The following is a 19,359-nucleotide window of genomic DNA, read 5'->3' as shown; positions in this document are numbered from 1 at the left end:
ATTCTAAATATATATGCACCCAACACAGGAGCAACAGCATATGTGAAACAAATACTAACAGAACTAAAGGGGGATATAGACTGCAATGCATTCATTCTAGGAGACTTCAACACACCACTCACCCCAAAGGACAGATCCACTGGGCAAAAAATAAGTAAGGACATGGAAGCACTGAACAACACAGTAGAGCAGATGGACCTAATAGACATCTATAGAACTCTACATCCAAAAGCAGCGGGATATACATTCTTCTCAAGTGCACATGGAACATTCTCCAGAATAGACCACATACTAGGCCACAAAAAGAGCCTCAGAAAATTCCAAAAGATTGAAATCCTACCAACCAACTTTTCAGACCACAAAGGCATAAAACTAGAAATAAACTGTACAAAGAAAGCAAAGAGGCTCACAAACACATGGAGGCTTAACAACACGCTCCTAAATAATCAATGGATCAATGACCAAATCAAAATGGAGATCCAGCAATATATGGAAACAAATGACAACAACAACACTAAGCCCCAACTTCTGTGGGACACAGCAAAAGCAGTCTTAAGAGGAAAGTATATAGCAATCCAAGCATATTTAAAAAAGGAAGAGCAATCCCAAATGAATGGTCTAATGTCACAATTATCAAAATTGGAAAAAGAAGAACAGATGAGGCCTAAGGTCAGCAGAAGGAAGGACATAATAAAGATCAGAGAAGAAATAAATTAAATTGAGAAGAATAAAACAATAGCAAAAATCAATGAAACCAAGAGCTGGTTCTTCGAGAAAATAAACAAAATAGATAAGCCTCTAGCCAGACTTATTAAGAAGAAAAGAGAGTCAACACAAATCAACAGTATCAGAAATGAGAAAGGAAAAATCACGACAGACCCCACGGAAATGCAAAGAATTATTGGAGAATACTATGAAAACCTATATGCTAACAAGCTGGGAAACCTAGGAGAAATGGACAACTTCCTAGAAAAATATAACCTTCCAAGATTGACCCAGGAAGAAACAGAAAATCTAAACAGACCAATTACCAGCAACGAAATTGAAGCGGTAATCAAAAAACTACCAAAGAACAAAACCCCCGGGCCAGATGGATTTACCTCAGAATTTTATCAGACATACAGGGAAGACATAATACCCATTCTCCTTAAAGTTTTCCAAAAAATAGAGGAGGAGGGGATACTCCCAAACTCATTCTATGAAGCTAACATCACCCTAATACCAAAACCAGGCAAAGACACCACCAAAAAAGAAAACTACAGACCAATATCCCTGATGAACGTAGATGAAAAAATACTCAACAAAATATTAGCAAACCGAATTCAAAAATACATCAAAAGGATCATACACCATGACCAAGTGGGATTCATCCCAGGGATGCAAGGATGGTACAACATTCGAAAGTCCATCAACATCATCCACCACATCAACAAAAAGAAAGACAAAAACCACATGATCATCTCCATAGATGCTGAAAAAGCATTTGACAAAGTTCAACATCCATTCATGTTAAAAACTCTCAGCAAAATGGGAATAGAGGGCAAGTACCTCAACATAATAAAGGCCATCTATGATAAACCCACAGCCAACATTATATTGAACAGCGAGAAGCTGAAAGCATTTCCTCTGAGATCGGGAACTAGACAGGGATGCCCACTCTCTCCACTGTTATTTAACATAGTACTGGAGGTTCTAGCCACGGCAATCAGACAAAATAAAGAAATACAAGGAATCCAGATTGGTAAAGAAGAAGTTAAACTGTCACTATTTGCAGATGACATGATACTGTACATAAAAAACCCTAAAGACTCCACCCCAAAACTACTAGAACTGATATCGGAATACAGCAAAGTTGCAGGATACAAAATAAACACACAGAAATCTGTGGCTTTCCTATATACTAACAATGAACCAACAGAAAGAGAAATCAGGAAAACAACTCCATTCACAATTGCATCCAAAAAAATAAAATACCTAGGAATAAACCTAACCAAAGAAGTGAAAGACTTATACTCTGAAAACTACAAGTCACTCTTAAGAGAAATTAAAGGGGACACTAACAGATGGAAACTCATCCCATGCTCGTGGCTAGGAAGAATTAATATCGTTAAAATGGCCATCCTGCCCAAAGCAATATACAGATTTGATGCAATCCCTATGAAACTACCAGCAACATTCTTCAATGAACTGGAACAAATAATTCAAAAATTCATATGGAAACATCAAAGACCCCGAATAGCCAAAGCAATCCTGAGAAAGAAGAATAAAGTAGGGGGGATCTCACTCCCCAACTTCAAGCTCTACTATAAAGCCATAGTAATCAAGACAATTTGGTACTGGCACAAGAGCAGAGCCACAGACCAATGGAACACACTAGAGAATCCAGACATTAACCCAGACATATATGGTCAATTAATATTTGATAAAGGAGCCATGGACATACAATGGCGAAATGACAGTCTCTTCAACAGATGGAGCTGGCAAAACTGGACAGCTACATGTAGGAGAATGAAACTGGACCATTGTCTAACCCCATATACAAAGGTAAACTCAAAATGGATCAAAGACCTGAATGTAAGCCATGAAACCATTAAACTCTTGGAAGAAAACATAGGCGAAAACCTCTTAGACATAAACATGAGTGACCTCTTCTTGAACATATCTCCCCGGGCAAGGAAAACAACAGCAAAAATGAACAAGTGGGACTATATTAAGCTGAAAAGCTTCTGTACAGCAAAAGACACCATCAATAGAACAAGAAGGATCCCTACAGTATGGGAGAATATATTTGAAAATGACACATCCGATAAAGGCTTGACGTCCAGAATATATAAGGAGCTCACACGCCTCAACAAACAAAAAACAAATAACCCAATTAAAAAATGGGCAGAGGAACTGAACAGACAGTTCTCCAAAAAAGAAACACAGATGGCCAACAGACACATGAAAAGATGCTCCACATCGCTAATTATCAGAGAAATGCAAATTAAAACTACAATGAGGTATCACCTCACACCAGTAAGGATGGCTGCCATCCAAAAGACAAACAACAACAAATGTTGGCGAGGCTGTGGAGAAAGGGGAACCCTCCTACACTGCTGGTGGGAATGTAAACTAGTTCAACCATTGTGGAAAGCAGTATGGAGGTTCCTCAAAATGCTCAAAATAGACTTACCATTTGACCCAGGAATTGCACTCCTAGGAATTTACCCTAAGAACGCAGCAATCAAGTTTGAGAAAGACAGATGCACCCCTATGTTTATTGCAGCACTATTTACAATAGCCAAGAATTGGAAGCAACCTAAATGTCCATCGATAGATGAATGGATAAAGAAGGTGTGGTACATATACACAATGGAATACTACTCAGCCATAAGAAAAGGGCAAATCCAATCATTTGCAGCAACATGGAGGGAGCTGGAGGGTATTATGCTCAGTGAAACAAGCCAAGCGGAGAAAGAGAAATACCAAATGATTTCACTTATCTGTGGAATATAAGAACAAAGGAAAAACTGAAGGAACAAAACAGCAGCAGAATCACAGAACTCAAGAATGGACTAACAGGTACCAAAGGGAAAGGGACTGGGGAGGATGGATGGGTAGGGAGGGATAAGTGGGGGAGAAGTAGGGAGGTATTAAGATTAACATACATGGGGGGGTAGGAGAAAAGGGAGGGCTGTACAACACAGAGAAGGCAAGTAGTGATTCTACAACATTTTGCTATGCTGATGGACAGTGACTGTAAAGGGGTTTATAGGGGAGACCTGGTATAGGGGAGAGGCTAGTAAACATAATATTCATCATGTAAGTGTAGATTAGTGATACGAAAAACAAAGCAAAAAAAAAAAAAAAAAGGGCAGTTCCTGTGTGGTAACCTCCAACGAGTTCTACACAAGGGTATGAAGGGCATATAAAAGTGTAGGCAAAGGGTCTGTTTGTGTTTATACAGAGGATCAAAGCCTAATTGGGCTACCCCGAAAATGAACTAAGATACGATATGAAAAAGAACTTCCAACATCTGCACTCTCTGGAAGACTCATGCCAGAAGATGATCATCAAAAAACCCCAACAAAGATCCACGCACTGCTACAGCTGTAGATGCACTCATCCCACCAGTTCCTGGACTTGCCATGGGAATGAGGAAGGAGATATCTAAGCTGGCCTGTGCATACAGTAAAACAACAAATTTGACTGGATCTATACTGTTGGAACTCAACCAAGAATTTGGAGAAGTGCAAATTGTAGCGCTCCAAACTCTTACAACTACAGACTATTTACTGTTAAAAGAACATATGGCATGTGAACAGTCCCCAGGAATGGGTTGTTTTAATTTGTCTGATTTCTCTCAGACTGTTCAAGTTCAGTTGGACAATATCCACCATATCATAGATAAGTTTTCACAAATGCCTAAGGTGCCTTAATGGTTTTCTTGGTTTCACTGGAGATGGCTGGTAATTACAGATATGCTTTGGTTATGTAACTATACTCCTATTATGTTAATGTGTGTGCGCAATTTAAGTAGTAGCTTAAAACCTATATATGCTGAAGTTACTCTACAAGAAGATATGTCAAAGAAATAATCAATCTTCCCATGTTTTCTTCCGTCTGCTACTCCTATAGCTTTTCTTCTTCCTTCCTAATTACAACCCTTAAATAGAATTCGTGCCTCATATCAAATTTACCGAGTATCATAACTCCTCCAAGTGGTAAAGATACCTCAAGACAAATGCTGGGCATAGAAGCTACAGGGCATAAATATGCAAAGAAGTAAAAAGCTAACCTTTTCAAACAATAAGGCTTCCCTCTCACTTACCAACTTCACATTTCCCTGTATGGCCCCGGAAGATGACTGGTTAGCCAGAGACGGGTAAGATTCCTCAAGGGAGGAACAACCTAAGACAGGCACAGTCGCAGGGGGGCCATCAGGTGAGAAATTGGGGATCAACAGAGGTGAGGCTTAGAACCTCACCCCCCCCTGTTCTGAGAGAAATCTTCTGCATATGTGGATGTTTTATGGCCCTTGTCTAGCTTGGATTAACACATAATCTACAGGCACACACCTGATCATCTACATTTGCTCTCTTACAACACTAAACTATGTTTTCTACCTTTATCTTGTATCTACCTACCACTTCAGCATTTTATTAAAAATAATAATAATAAAGAGAGAAATGTGGTATCCACATATAAATCAAGTATAAAAACCAAATGAGTATTCATATTTGAACTGACTGTTTAGAGTTCATAATGCATGAGCAAAACCGAAAGTTTCTGTGATGACTGCCCTTGTACTGTTCACCATGTAACTTATTCATTATGTAAGAATTTGTTCTACATGTAAGAACTTGTTTGTTATGCCTCAGAAGATTGGAGACTGATGAAAATTAGGCTTGGGGTGGATTAATGATTGTGCATTGAGCATTGACTCCCCTATACAGAATTTTATTGTCGTTAACAACCATTTGATCAATAAATATGAGAGATGCCCTCACAAAAAAAAAAAAAAAAGGACAGACTTCCAATGGTAAAATAAATAAGTAACCGGGATGTAATGTATAGCATAAGGAATATAGTCAAGATATTGTAACAGCTTGGTAGGGTGATAGCTGGAACCTAGAATTATGTATATAAATGTTCTACCACTGTGTTGTACACTTGAAACTAATGTAATGTAATACTGTGCATCAACTACCCTTCAATAAAAAATAATTATTAAAAAAAAAAAAAAAAAAGAAAACATAGGCAAACATCTCTTGAATATAAACACGAGCAACTTTTTCCTGAACACATCTTCTCAGGCAAGGGAAACAAAAGCAAAAATGAACAAATGGGACTACATCAAACTAAAAAGCTTCTGTACAGCAAAGGACACCATCAGTAGAACAAACAGGCGTCTTATAGTATGGGAGAATATTTGTAAACAACATATCCAACAAGGGGTTTAATCCAAAATATATAAAGAACTCACATGCCTCAACACCCAAAAAGAAAATAACCTGATTAAAAAATGGTCAGAGGATATGAACAGACACTTCTCCAAAGAAGAAATTCTGATGGCAAACAGGCACATGAAAAGATGCTCCACATAGGTAATTATCAGGGAAATGCAAATTAAAACCACAATGAGATATTACCTCACACCAGTTAGGATGGCCAACATCGAAAAGACAAGAAACAACAAATGCTGGTGAGGATGCAGAGAAACGGGAACCCTCCTACACTGCTGGTGGGAAAGTAAATTAGTTCTACCATTGTGGAAAACAATATGGAGGTTCCTCAAAAAACTCAAAATAGAAATGCCATTTGACCCAGGAATTCCACCCCTAGGAATTTACCCAAAGAAGACAAGATCACAGATTCAAAAAGACATATGCACCTCTATGTTTATTGCAGCACTATTTACAATAGCTAAGACATGGAAGCAACCTAAGCATCCATCAATAGATGAATCGATAAAGAAGATGTGGTACATATACACAATGGAATATTATGCAGCCATAAGAAGAAAACAAATCCTACCATTTGCAACAACATGGATGGAGCTAGAGGGTGTTATGCTCAGTGAAATAAGCCAGGTGGAGAAAGATAAATATCAGATGATTTCACTCATTCATGGAGTATAAGAACAAAGCAAAACTGAAGGAACAAAACAGCAGCAGACTCACAGGCTCCATGAACAGACTAGTGGTTATCAAACGGAAAGGTTATGGGAGGGCAGCTTCAGAGGAAGGGAGAAGGGGATTAAGAGGGGTTATGATCAGCACACATAATGTAGGGGGGGGCACAGGGAAGGCAGTGTAGCAGAGAGAAGACAAGTAGTGACTCTATAGCATCTTACTACACTGACGCACAGTGACTGCAATGGGGTATGTGTGAGGGACTTAACAATATGGGTGAATGTAGTAACCACAATGTTGCTCATGTGAAACGTTCATAAGATTGTATATCAATGATACCCTAATAAAAAAAGATTGCATATCAATGATACCTTAATAAAAAAAGAAGCAAAAGTCTAACCACTAGAAAGCAAGAAAATAAAGAGGCAAGGAACAGCCAGAACCGAAGGGCAGACATATGACCCCAGTACAGTCATTCTAGTCATCTAGTCTCGAGCCAACCTGGCTGAGGTCACAGTCATGGAGTAGCAGAGATGAGCTATCCCTGCTATGTCCTGGGCAGGTTTCTGACCCACAAAGCTGTGAGGTATAATGACAGGGTCACTAGTATGACATTAAGTTTTAGGAAGTTTGTTATACAACAAGACAACTATAACACTTCCTCATAAACAAGGCCCAGTCTTTCAAACTTGGGTCTCTGCCTTTTCTTGCCTATAGGGACCTGGTTCTCTCTTTCACACAGAGCCACGCCCCTCTCACAGCCACAGAGATCCAACCCTGTCACACACACAATAATTCAATCCTCTCCCACCTGGGGACCCTCCAACCACACAGGGACAAAGCCCTTTCACATACAGGGACACAACCTTCTTACACCCACAGAAAGCTGTCCTTAACAAACACACAGAAAGACTGAATCCACTTCCATCTGGAGACTGAGCTCTCACATACCTGGTATACCACCCTCTTATGTGCACTTGGACAGTGGTGGTCATTCTGATGGTCTCCCCTCACATGCTCAGAGATGCCACTCCCTCTCTCACACAGGATTCAGTCTTTCTGCCTCCTCCCCTCCACCTCACTCCTTCCCTCTCATGCATGCACATGTGCGTGCACGCGCGCACACACACACACACACACAAGGATCCATCAGTCACCTCATGCACTGTCTTATCTCTTCAGCTACAGTGTGCATTTAACAATGGCCTTGGAGAGACAATTATGCAGCCTTTAGAGTCTGATGTATAAGTTCCTTCTAATAACAAACATTTCAGACTCTTAGGAGGGGCAGGGGTGATGGGGTAGATTGCTGGGCAAATGAGCAGGAGTTAAGGCCAAGCTACCAGAAGGAGCACATACTATACTAGAAAACCGAAGACCCAGAATGTCTACCCCTCATCACCATTGTGGACATGATAAGTGGCCTTTCCTTGCCACTAAACGGGAACAATCACTCCACAGACTGTACCCTCCATAACTGTTGGTGGCATGCTCATTCTAGTGCCCTGAGCTCCTTCAGTAACAACCCTATACTAGATTACCAGTGGAAAGGAAGCAGAATCCCCTTTTTAATTCACACCATGATGCTGGGAGTTTATGTCTTGAACAAAGTATGAAAAGTCTTCATAAGCTATTAGAAGTTAATTAATTTCAGGGGAAGAATAAATAACCAGAAGAAAGGGATTTAGTTAATGACACATTTCCTAGAATGCTAGATCTACTAACAGCTATCAGGTACAGGTCAAAAAGCAGTTAGAAATGTAAGAGTCAATTAAAAACCCATTGTTCCTTATCAAAAAGAATCTGTGTTACTTGTCTTTGAGCTCAGCTGTGATCATTGAGCTTAAAAGAAAGCTGACTGAGGCAGCTTCCTCCTTTTCCAAATGGCACTTGCTGCAGTCTGCACAATTATGCTCTTGTGCTGCTTAGGCAGCCCCAGAACAAGCGTGGTGATTGGGCATTTATAATTTGCTTAGCTTGCTACCAGAAAGCCTCCCTTTATTTTGGCAGCTGGGGTGCATACTGGGGAGAGCCAACAGGATCAAGAAGAACCAAGAAGGAATGGCCACTATTTTATTCTTATCTGCTTCAAGAGGAAACCAAGTTGGACCTTGTCAGGAAAATGATGTGGAGATCTACAGAAGGCAACTAGCAAACACAGACGAGCAATGCAAACTCCCCCTGGGAACAGAAACCAAGCAACCTGCTGGTAAATCACATCTTCATCTCTCTATCTGCATCAGTTTTGATAGGCCATCTAGTCCTTAGTTTTCATGTTTAGAAAATTATGCTGATCCAGCAAATCATTTTACCTTCCTTTCTAGCCCTCAGACTGGCAACTATTCTTGGGTGGGGACATTCCAAAAGGAAAACTAGGACTTATAGTTGAGAGTAAATTTTCATCACTAGAATCTTAGAATCTTTCAAGTTGCAAAATAATCTTTGAGAAGCTAATGAAGCTATAGGCATTCTCCCCCAGAAAATATGACTATCAACATACACACACATTTTATATACAATTTCAGATTATCTATGAGTCAACAGGGAGTCTTGGAAATGAAGTGACTTGTCCAAGGTCACACACAGTTAGAAGGAACTAGAATGGAACTCACGTCTTCCAGCTTCTAATGTCTAGTGTATTTCATGCTCCCACATGCTATGCATTGGATAAGCAACCTTCCTGCGTGAGTCAACCAGACCGTGAGCCCCATGAGAACAAGGATCATGGCAGTTCTGCTTTCCAACCTCGGTCATAACTGACTCACTCACTCACTGATGGAGAGTTAAAAAAAAAAAATTCAGATTAACAACCACCATCAACAGTTTTGGTTTCAATAATGGCATTTATAACTCTTGGTCGACTTGGTCTTCTATTCAACTTACTCCAGAACAAATGATTTTTCACACACACGCAAACACACATTCACCCAGGTGTGCTAACATAAATGCATTACCATTAAGTATATCACAAAATTATATTTTAATGGTGATTTTTTTCTACATCGCATTTTTTCCCCAACTAGTATGCCTAATTATTCATAAAACACCTCTGCTTGAGTTTATCTAGCTCATTCTACTATATAGAATACAAATCTTGACATTCCAAAAGAATGGCGCAAGGGTCTCTGCAGAATCGCTACATCAGATCACAATCGGTTTTAACTTGTGTGTGCATACATGTGAATAAGCTCAGGTCCTCACCTTATCAGTAAGTGCAATCAGCCTATTACTCTTCAGTTTCTGTACTAGTGCCTTTCCTTCTTGCAAAAACATATATGCCCCACCTCTCTCACTTCACACCCCAACCAGGTCATTTTCAAGACCCCCTTTTGATGTACTAGTGAATTTCTCTTAATTTTTATTTCATTTCTCTTTTCACCCGTTTCTCACACTCTCCTGTTTCTCCACTCTCAGATTCCACGTTGTTATTACACCATGGCAGCTCCTCGTCAGAACTCCCTACACTTCTTTCTTTAACCACCCCCCAACCAGCACACTTCTGTATCATTCAAATCAGCCTAGGTAGGATCCTCTCCTCTAGTTTGCCCCCACTCATCTGTCCATGAGACTTTTTAAGAGTCAGTCAAGATATAGTGTAGTCTTGAATATAGTCTTGATATGATGGGGAGGCCAGGGAGTAGATCCCTTTTCTCTCTGCTGCAGTACACCAGGAAAAGGGCATGTGGCTAGTGCTCAGTGAGTTAAATGTTCTTTTCCAGGACTTTGAATCTTGAGCAAGGGATACGGAACACAAGAATCAGATTTATTTAATGGTCCCACCCTAACTTGGCCCTTCCTTCTGGAAGACCGGGGCTGAGGCTTCTGCTTCCCAGGTCTCCAACCTTCCCATCAATCCTGAGAGCCCTACCACCACCACCGATCCTGCCAAAGAGCTCCCTTACACTTAAGTAATCACTGCAAGTCAGCCTACTTTGGTTGCAACCAAAGAACCCTGACTGATTCATGAACGCCCTCCAGGGAGCAGGCTAAACCAGACCACTTCACTGCCTCTCTGGTGCCGCAGGCCCATCATTCCACTAGAAGGGGTTAACTGCTTCTTCTCTACCAGATATTTCAGGAGATCAGTCTGCCTACTGGGAAAAGAATCCCTGAACCAGGAGACAAGACATCTGGATACTGGCCCTGACTGTGCCAATAACTGGGTTAAAGTCTTAATGCTATAAAATCACCCTCTAGGTAGCAAGTAGTAGAGCCAGCTTATACTCAATGAACACTTACTATACCCCAGGCATTGTTCTAAGTGCTTTCCATATACATTCATTTACTCCTCACAACAATCTTATGAAGATAATACTGTTATCCTCCTTTTCCAGATGGAAAACAGGCATGGAGAGGTTAAGTAACCTGCTCTAGGTCACACAGCTAGGAAGTAGCTTGAACTCAGTATGTGCTCTTAGCTACTACACTGTCTTTCTGGGTCTTGGTGCCTCAGTTATTATTATTTCTTTCAGTTATAAATAGACTACTTTGTGGATGCTTAGTCTCTGCCTGCCTGGAAGAGATTTATTCTCTAATTGTAGTGCAATGTGACCCAGTGTACTGGGTCCAGTACTGCACCACAGGTGATGGTTTTACACTTTAGTCATATCTGAAAGTCCTTGGTCACTCCATCTCTCAAAGAATGTTCTGAGAATGTCCTCAGAGCCTATCGAATCAAGACTGAGCAAAGCTCTCTGCCACAAATGTGATCTTCACCCTAACTATGTGTTCCAATTTCTAACACAAGAAACTGCCACTAACCTAAGTGGCTTAAACAATACACACTTATTACCTTAGAGTTCTATAGGTCAGAAGTATGGCATGGGTCTCACTAGGCTAAAATAAAGGTGTCACAGGGGTGTGTTCCTTCTGAAGATGCTAGGGGAGAATCTGTTTCCTTGCCTTTACCAGCTTGTAGAGGCCACCGGCATTCGTGGCATCTTCAAATCTTTTTCTGACTCTGATGCTCTGCTTTGGTCATCACAGCTTATCTAACTTTTTTTTTTTTTTTTTTTTTTTGCTTCATGTGTCCATCTTTTAATGTACAAACATAAGCTTATCTGACTTTTTAAAGAACTCTTATTATTATGTTTAAGGCCAACCTGGAAATCTCGATTCTAAGGTCCTTAAGTTAATCATATCTGCAAAGCCCCTTTAACCATGTAAAATAACATATTCACAGGTTTCAGGGACTAAGATGTGGAAACCTTTGGGGACCATTATTTTGCTTACCCAACTGTCTGAATACACAATAGGTAAACCTAGTATAACAATGGAAAATACTTCAGATACTAAGTTTAGAAATGATAAGGGAATTCCATATTTCTTGGACTATTTTAAATGAATATTTAATCCTCTCTCTGTGTCAGAAAAATGGAGGCAGACACTCAAAAGAAGGGAAAAAAATCACAAGTTGGGACTCCCTCTAACTAGAAATTGTATGAGCTTTTATTGCTGAATGCTTTCTTCAGTCTATCTTTTATTGTTTAAATTCAGAAACAGTTGATTTTCAAGCCTAGTGAAGCCCCAGATTTCTGGATTCTCTATATTATCTTCCATTTTTAATCTCAAACTAGCCAATTTTTATTTGAATATCTTATCTAACGAAGCAAGGAAAACCAGTAGGTTTTTCTGCCACTGGATTTCCAACTTCCCAGCCTAAAGTACTTATTTCCTTAATGCCCGACTACAAATTTAGAACCATATATTTTAGGTTTTTATACATCAGTACTCATTTCATGGTACCAATTTATACTATTAGGACAGTATCAATTGTGGCAACAAATATAGTTCAAAGTGTATGAGGTCCCTGTACCACTGACATTTATTTCTTCCTAACACAGGCCAATGTGTGCTCCGGGTTGGTGAGTGGCTTTCTTTCATGAGATAATGCATTGGCCTGGGTTCTTCCCATCTTGTGGCTCTGCCATCACTTCACAGATCTCTTTGTTTATTTACATCTAGCTCCCATAATGGGGAAAAAACATGTAAAAACCACAGCTGCACCTTTAAGCTTTCTGGCTAAGAAATGTACACTCCTCTTCAGCTGAAATTCCACAGTCAAAACCCACCCAAATTGCTATGCCAATCTGCAAGGGAGGCTAGGAATGTAATCTGCTGTCTCCAGAGAGAAGAGGAGAACAGGCATTTTGGCTGGTTTATCTGCTTACCCAAGTGAGAGTGCTGGGGTGATTGCTGCATTTGCTCTACTCTGTATTAGAAGGTTGTAGAAGGTACCTGAGAGTTTTACCTCTATTCATATATTTTAAGATCCCAAGATTTTCCATTTATAATATTCTTCAGATCACTGATTTCAGAACAGTACCATGAAGTTTCAACTCCCTTCATTAAAAGTGGAGAAATGGTGGGGTACAATGGAAAGGACACAGATTTTAGCATTAGTTATAGAATCTTGGGTTTATCCCCTTATCTAGCTATTTAATCTCTTTTGAACTTTCTTTCTTTGAACCTTTTTTTTCCCCAAGAGAAAAAGAAAAACTTAGCCATGATTACCTTTTCCATGTATCTCATGGTCTAACAACTAAGATCTCAATAGCAAAGCGAGTAGCTTCCCATCGCTGTTTCAACATCATCACATTAACTATGACTCTCACGGAGAATGTGCCCAGGGGAGCTAAGTGCTGACCCAGCTACATTTCTAGGGTGATAGAAAGAATTAATACCATACTCATTATATCAAGCAGCATGCTTTGCATATACTAGATGCTCAGTAATGTTAGATCCCATATTTTTCTCCTTCCTTTCCCACTTGTTTAGAATCAAAGAAACTTATCTTTGTGAGAAATGTCGGTGGAGTGAAGTACACATGCTTTTCTACTTGATTAAAATTTCACAGTCCATCTAGTTACCCTATAACCACTGAGAAGACATCTCCATTTCTGCCACACATTCTTTGTTTAATAGGATAAAACTCATTTCAGAGATTGCTGAGGAGCACTTTTCATTAGAATTTACAGGATCTACTTTTAAAGTTCAAGGCCTTAGGGCATTTACAATTAAACCAGAAAGTCAGAGTACGTGGAGGAGAAAACAACGTTCATTAGACCACTGCTTGCAAACTAGAGGCTACAGAACACATCAGCCCATGGGCATGGTTGCTTTGTCTGTACTAAGCTAGCAAAAAATGTAATCTGGTTTGCAACATTTAAAAGCCAGACGATATCATTAAATTTGAATTTCTGGCTTCTGGAAAGAACTGGGAAAAGGTAGCCATACCAGGCTTTCAGTACTACAAGGTCACAAAAGATATGCTCATTTGAGAGTAGCTACTCCCTTTGCATAGGGCAGAAACTCTCCTTTGCATTAGTCCCCTGCCTCCCCCACCCCCATACCACCTACTACGTTCTCTTCCTGGCCCCTCTAGGCAACTACTCTTTGCCTCTTGTTCTGGATCCTGTGGCCTATAAAGTATGACTAATTTTTTTACTTGCGTAATTCCTTTTCATTCAGGTAAAACTCTGTTCGATCAAATCACATTATTTTCTGTTTTCTAATATTCCATGAAAATCATTCCCACATTTGAGAATGATCCAGGATGGGCTCAGATGCCATGACTAAACCTGCGTTTCAGCCAGTTTTATTTGGATCAAAGATGGATGAGAGGGGGGAGAGAAGAGTTAGAAAATAAGGGCCATAGTTTAGAAGGGAAGGAATGGTGGTTTGAACTAGTGCAATGGTGGCAGCAGTGCAGAAATGCCCGATGTGGGAGATTTGGAGAAGGCATGATCACAGGAGCTAACAATTGGATTTTATATTTACTTACCCTTCACTTCCTCCATGAATTTTATTGGACTTTCCACATCCACATTCCCCACTTCAATTAGACCATCTTCTAATTTCTGCCTAACATTCTAAAAGTTTGCTTACATACAAGGGACAAAGGAAATGGAAACATCAAATGAAGCTTCAATGTTAGGTACCTTTATTAAATACCAAGAGTGCAGGAGAATGGGCAACATTCGTTTTCTATTTTGGAGGGTGGGGCACAAGAGAAAGCCAGAGGTGGGGGAAGTTAAAGAGTTTAGTTTGGCCCATGTGAGTCAACTAATGGATGGAGATATCCAGCAGATAGTAGAGTAGAGTAATGGTCAGTCACGTGGACTCTAGAACCAGAGGCCTGGGTTTGCATTTGAGCTCTAAGACTTCCTAGCTGTGTGACCTGGGTTAAGTTAATTAACCTCTCAGCCCCTGATTTTCTCTGAAAAGTGGGAATTAACAATCACGTCGCATTAATAACCATAGTGCAGAAGTGGGTCTGGGACCGCAGAAGGAGACAAGGCATCACAGGGCAGACAATGAAAATACTCCCCCAGAAGATGCTGGGGAGGGAAGAAGCCAGGTGCAGAGCCCTGCTGGGAAGCAGAGAGGCAGATGCAGCCCTAGGACAGCAGTTCTCAAGTGTGGCTGCGCACCGCAATCACCTGGGGAGCTTCCAGAAAAATACCGACGTCTAGGTCTCATTCCGAGATTCCGATTGAATTGTTCTGGCATGTGGCCTGAGTGGCAGGAGTTTTAAAAGTTATCCAGGTGATTTTATATATAGCCAGTTTTGAGAACTGCATCTCTAAGAGAAGGCACAAATGATATATTTATCTTTTTTTTTTTTTTTTGCATTCTTTAAAACAATGGTTAGATGCCATAAAGAGGTGGTGATGCCTTAACCATATGCGTGTTATCAGGCCCAAGGACCTCTTCCATCCTTACCGAGGGGAGTGCTAACTTTTTCTACTTTCATATAACATGAATTTATCATTTTTAAAGTGGGATCCATCCATCATATTGTAATTTAAATGTAAATTTGAACAATTCCTTTCTTATAACATTACTGTATATCAAAGATATAATAAGATATAATAAAAATAATAGCTACCATTCACAGCAATTAGAATAAAATAATGTCCTGATTATGACCGTGGGCTCTGAAATTAAGCCTGGGTTCAAATCACAGGTCTACCCCTTATTATCACTACACCTGTGTGAATTTGAGAAAGTTTCTTATCTTTCTGTGCTTTAGTTTTTTCTTCATCTGTAAAATGAAGATTGTATCACTATCACATAGAGTTATTTGTAGGGTAATTGTATTATTCTTTGAAAAGAAGTTAGAACCGTGTCTGGCACAGAGTAAGCACTTAGTAAACATTTACTATTATTATTCTTATTGTCAGTATTGGGTATTGATCTTTTTCCAGGCACTGTACTGCATACTTCATAAGCAACAAGGTGCATTACCAAGATATTAGGTCTTGTCTTTCTAGTACTGAGGACCCATCAGCCCATTTCCTCTTGAGAGATGATATGAAAAGTCTTTGAGTTGTAAGTCTTGTGCTCACTTTCACTGTGGGGTGACAGCTTCTGTGTGTCAGGCCCAACTAGGAAACTTAATCTGGTCGATACCAGCTGTGGTGGATGCCACAGTACTTCCCAGGATGTTTTTTCAGGAACAAAGTACTCATTTTCTGATTTCTGGAGTACTGGCTCATAGGTGGGAATTTTCCTTGGCTAAAAAGAACTGCTTTCACCAAGAGCACATACCCTCCTCATGTCTGTCCACATCCAATGACTGGTCAATGTAGGAATACAAAGGCATTGTTCCTTTGATTAATTTACAATATCTCAGATAGAACTCTGATCCCAGAGTTCTCAGTGGGATCAGCTGAACCTCTGTTCCAATTTCTTTTACTGTTTCATTTCTCCCTTCTGCCCAATCGTGCTGCTGTGATGCCTACATAAGCATTGTTCCTGAAAGCATACCCCTAAAATTCTGCACAAGAACTTCCATCTCAGAGTCATTTCCCTCTGAGGGACTATGAGCTAAGACAGTGAAAGAAAGACTGAGGGCAATTGACTACTAGGTTAAGGAGAAATGTAAATTCAGAGGGACTCCTTGGCAGAATATTAAGACTTCCCTCTCCAGAGTAGTTGGAAGTGGGGAGGAGGAGAGAGGTCAGAATAAGCTGATGATCTATGTATGAGGACCAATTTGTAAGGCTGGAAAACCCTTCAGGTAACTATGTTCAGGGGACTCAGAGGTCTCAGAAGACACTTTGAGTGTCCAAAATGACAAGGAATCTCCTTCTGATGGGGTCATCAATATTGCAGAGCAGCTCAATTGTGGACATCCTTTGAAGTCTAGGGCTAATGGTAGGAGATGTTGTTATAGAACTGAACTCCCATACAGTAAAATGATATTCCCAAAATAACAGAGGCGAGGTGGTGGCCTTTAACCATAAGAAAGAAGGTGGGTAAAATTATTATAGTAAATGGGAAGTCAGAGTGGCTGCCAGGGACACTTAACCTACAGAGAGCTATGGAAATGGTGAATAGCATATACTATCTCCAGAAGCAAGATAGACAGGCAGCCCACCATGTACTGCATAATCGATATAATCGAAAGAAATTAAGGATGGATTACTAAGAAGTTCAGGGTAATAATTTTTTTAATCCCTCACACAATTTTCACATCTGAACAAGCTTTCAGACCTACAGCCCATTGAGTGAAGGTGAGGCTGAATTACCAGGAGAAAAGATCCTAAAACACCATGGTATGTGCATATGATAGCATGACCTCAGTTCTTCCCAAAGGGATCTATGACCACTGACTTAAGTAATCATACACTGAAAAAAGAGACAATTGAGACATTTTGAGGACCCTGGACACTAATAGCCCTTGATAACCAAGGGGACAGAATGACTCAGGCACTTGATGGCAACCAGCCTCTGTCATTGGCCATGACAACTGGGGCACAATGGCCAAATGAACAAAGTAGCTGTGCTGGCAGAGATGGAGGGTGCACGTGGGCCTAAAAGCATGGGAATCCCTCACACCAAGTCTTACCTAGATTTCACTACTGACAAATACCTCATCTGCTAGTAGAAAAGATCAATGATCCCCCATATGGCACCATCACTTGGGAAAACCAAGCATCTACTTGGCGGTAGTGGGAGCCAGTGCTCCTGCCACCTGCTGCACAACCAGCAGCGGCTGGACTCAGCTGCAGTTTGCAAGGCTCACTGAGGGGTCAGCTTGGAGATGACACCCTTCAAGGACAGCACAGCACCAACAGTCAGAAGACATGGATCTGGAACCAAGGAGTAGCAGGAGTGGCCTCACTATTGTCACTGCTACTACATACTTGAGTAAACCTCCCATCCTCACAGCTCTAGACTCTTCAGGTCTACAGGTCCTGAACTGCACATAGGCAATATTCCCTCTGACCAGGTGTCTACTGGGGTGTCTCTTGCTACTCCCCTACCCAATTTTGAAGGTCGATGTAGCAGTCACAGACCAAGAAGGGCATGGTGACCAGGAATTCAGACCCCTCTGGGGTGAGGGTCTGGGTTGCCTCACAGGATAAGCCATTTTGAACTGTACACATGCTGAGGGTTGAGGGGTGGGTAGCAGAGGAGGAAAATGATGAGTATCAGTGTGGCTCTAGACCAGCTGCAGTGCAGGGGCTATGGCTCATCTTCTAACTTCCTCATAACCAGAAAGAAGTTAACCAGAATTCTTGAAGACCAGTTACCAAATGGGGTGAACTTAATATCTGAAGATTACAGATCTGAGTGTGCCAGGGATGAGCTGCAGTAGACGTCATGGTGCACTGCCCAGGCTGCTCTTCAAGCCCAAGACAGCCATTCCCCCAGATGCCAGGGATGTTGGCCACTGATGCTGCCAGCAGAATTCCTCCCAGGAGTTGTTATTGGCTGAAGAAGGCTTCCTGGCTCAAAGTTACACCACCTCCCATGGGTAGTCCACACCCAATGGCTAGTCTGTGCAGGATACAAAAGCCAGGCTCTCTTAGCTCAGCTCTGGACAACTGATGGGCCATTTTAGTTCCTGAGTTCCCAGTGGTACTGGCTGAGGTCTTGTTATAATTGACTCAGAGTTCAATTTCTCCCTTTGCCCTGTCCTACTTCCTTTGCTCTCTTATGTGGTTGATTCATGACACTATTCTCCCATAAATGTCTTACATGCCAATATCTACTCAGAGTCTGAGGGAGTGGATCTACAGCCCCAGAACAAAGGTTTTGTACTTAATACCTAAAAGAGAAACTCTCCCCACACCAGATTTGCCCTTGATGAGAGTAGTAATGTCTGGATTCTAAAAGATGTTTGCCTCCGAAGTCTGTAATTATTATCAGAAATAAAAAAGAGACACCAGGGAGAATGTACCTAAAGGAGCCAAAATTCTGATTTTCAAAAACAAGAACACCTATAAAGATACCTTGGGTAGCCTCCCCCACCCTCCCCCCCAGTGCCTTCAGCATAAATTCATGTGTGAGCTCAGTTAAGAGGGAAGATTTTGCTTTTATCCTTCTGGATTCACAGGACTCTGTCACTCCTCTGGGAGGGAAATGGCAGCTTCTTATAGAAAATTATTTTCTGCTGAAATGTCTGAAAAGGTTGCAGTGGCCCCACTGGTCTCCTGTATGGAGAAATGTACCAGAGATACGGGCAAGAAAATCATCATAATGATAAAATATAGACCTCTATATAGTCCCTACTGGGAAGAATGGAAAACAGAGCTTGCATCCAATGACTTCTGGTTCCTGAACAGAATGTTTAACCTTGGCCAGGGTGTTTTCAGAATGGCTTTATACTAACTTGTAATAGAGATAAAATCTCCCTGTTAAAATAGCTATAATATTAGTCACCTCAGGGGGATGCTGTCAGGCTTTGCAAAGTGCTTTGTAGCTCCTCAGATAAAATCAGAGATAAAGC

At 40.8% G+C, this 19,359-nt stretch overlaps 1 protein-coding gene and 1 non-coding gene across 2 annotated transcripts in view; both read right to left on the bottom strand.

The window, feature by feature from the left end:
* IQCJ (IQ motif containing J) overlaps positions 1-19,359 on the bottom strand; it is a 184,902-nt gene that overhangs the window by 59,724 nt on the left and 105,819 nt on the right. The gene's annotated exons all lie outside the window — the stretch shown is intronic.
* LOC118922024 (U6atac minor spliceosomal RNA) lies at positions 15,255-15,379 on the bottom strand. The gene has a single exon (XR_005028604.1). It is a non-coding gene; the product is annotated as a U6atac minor spliceosomal RNA (small nuclear RNA).

The sequence above is a fragment of the Manis pentadactyla genome, chromosome 1 (assembly GCF_030020395.1).
Source record: "Manis pentadactyla isolate mManPen7 chromosome 1, mManPen7.hap1, whole genome shotgun sequence".
In the NCBI taxonomy this organism is placed as follows: domain Eukaryota; kingdom Metazoa; phylum Chordata; class Mammalia; order Pholidota; family Manidae; genus Manis; species Manis pentadactyla.
This window is presented reverse-complemented; position numbering and strand designations above follow the sequence as displayed.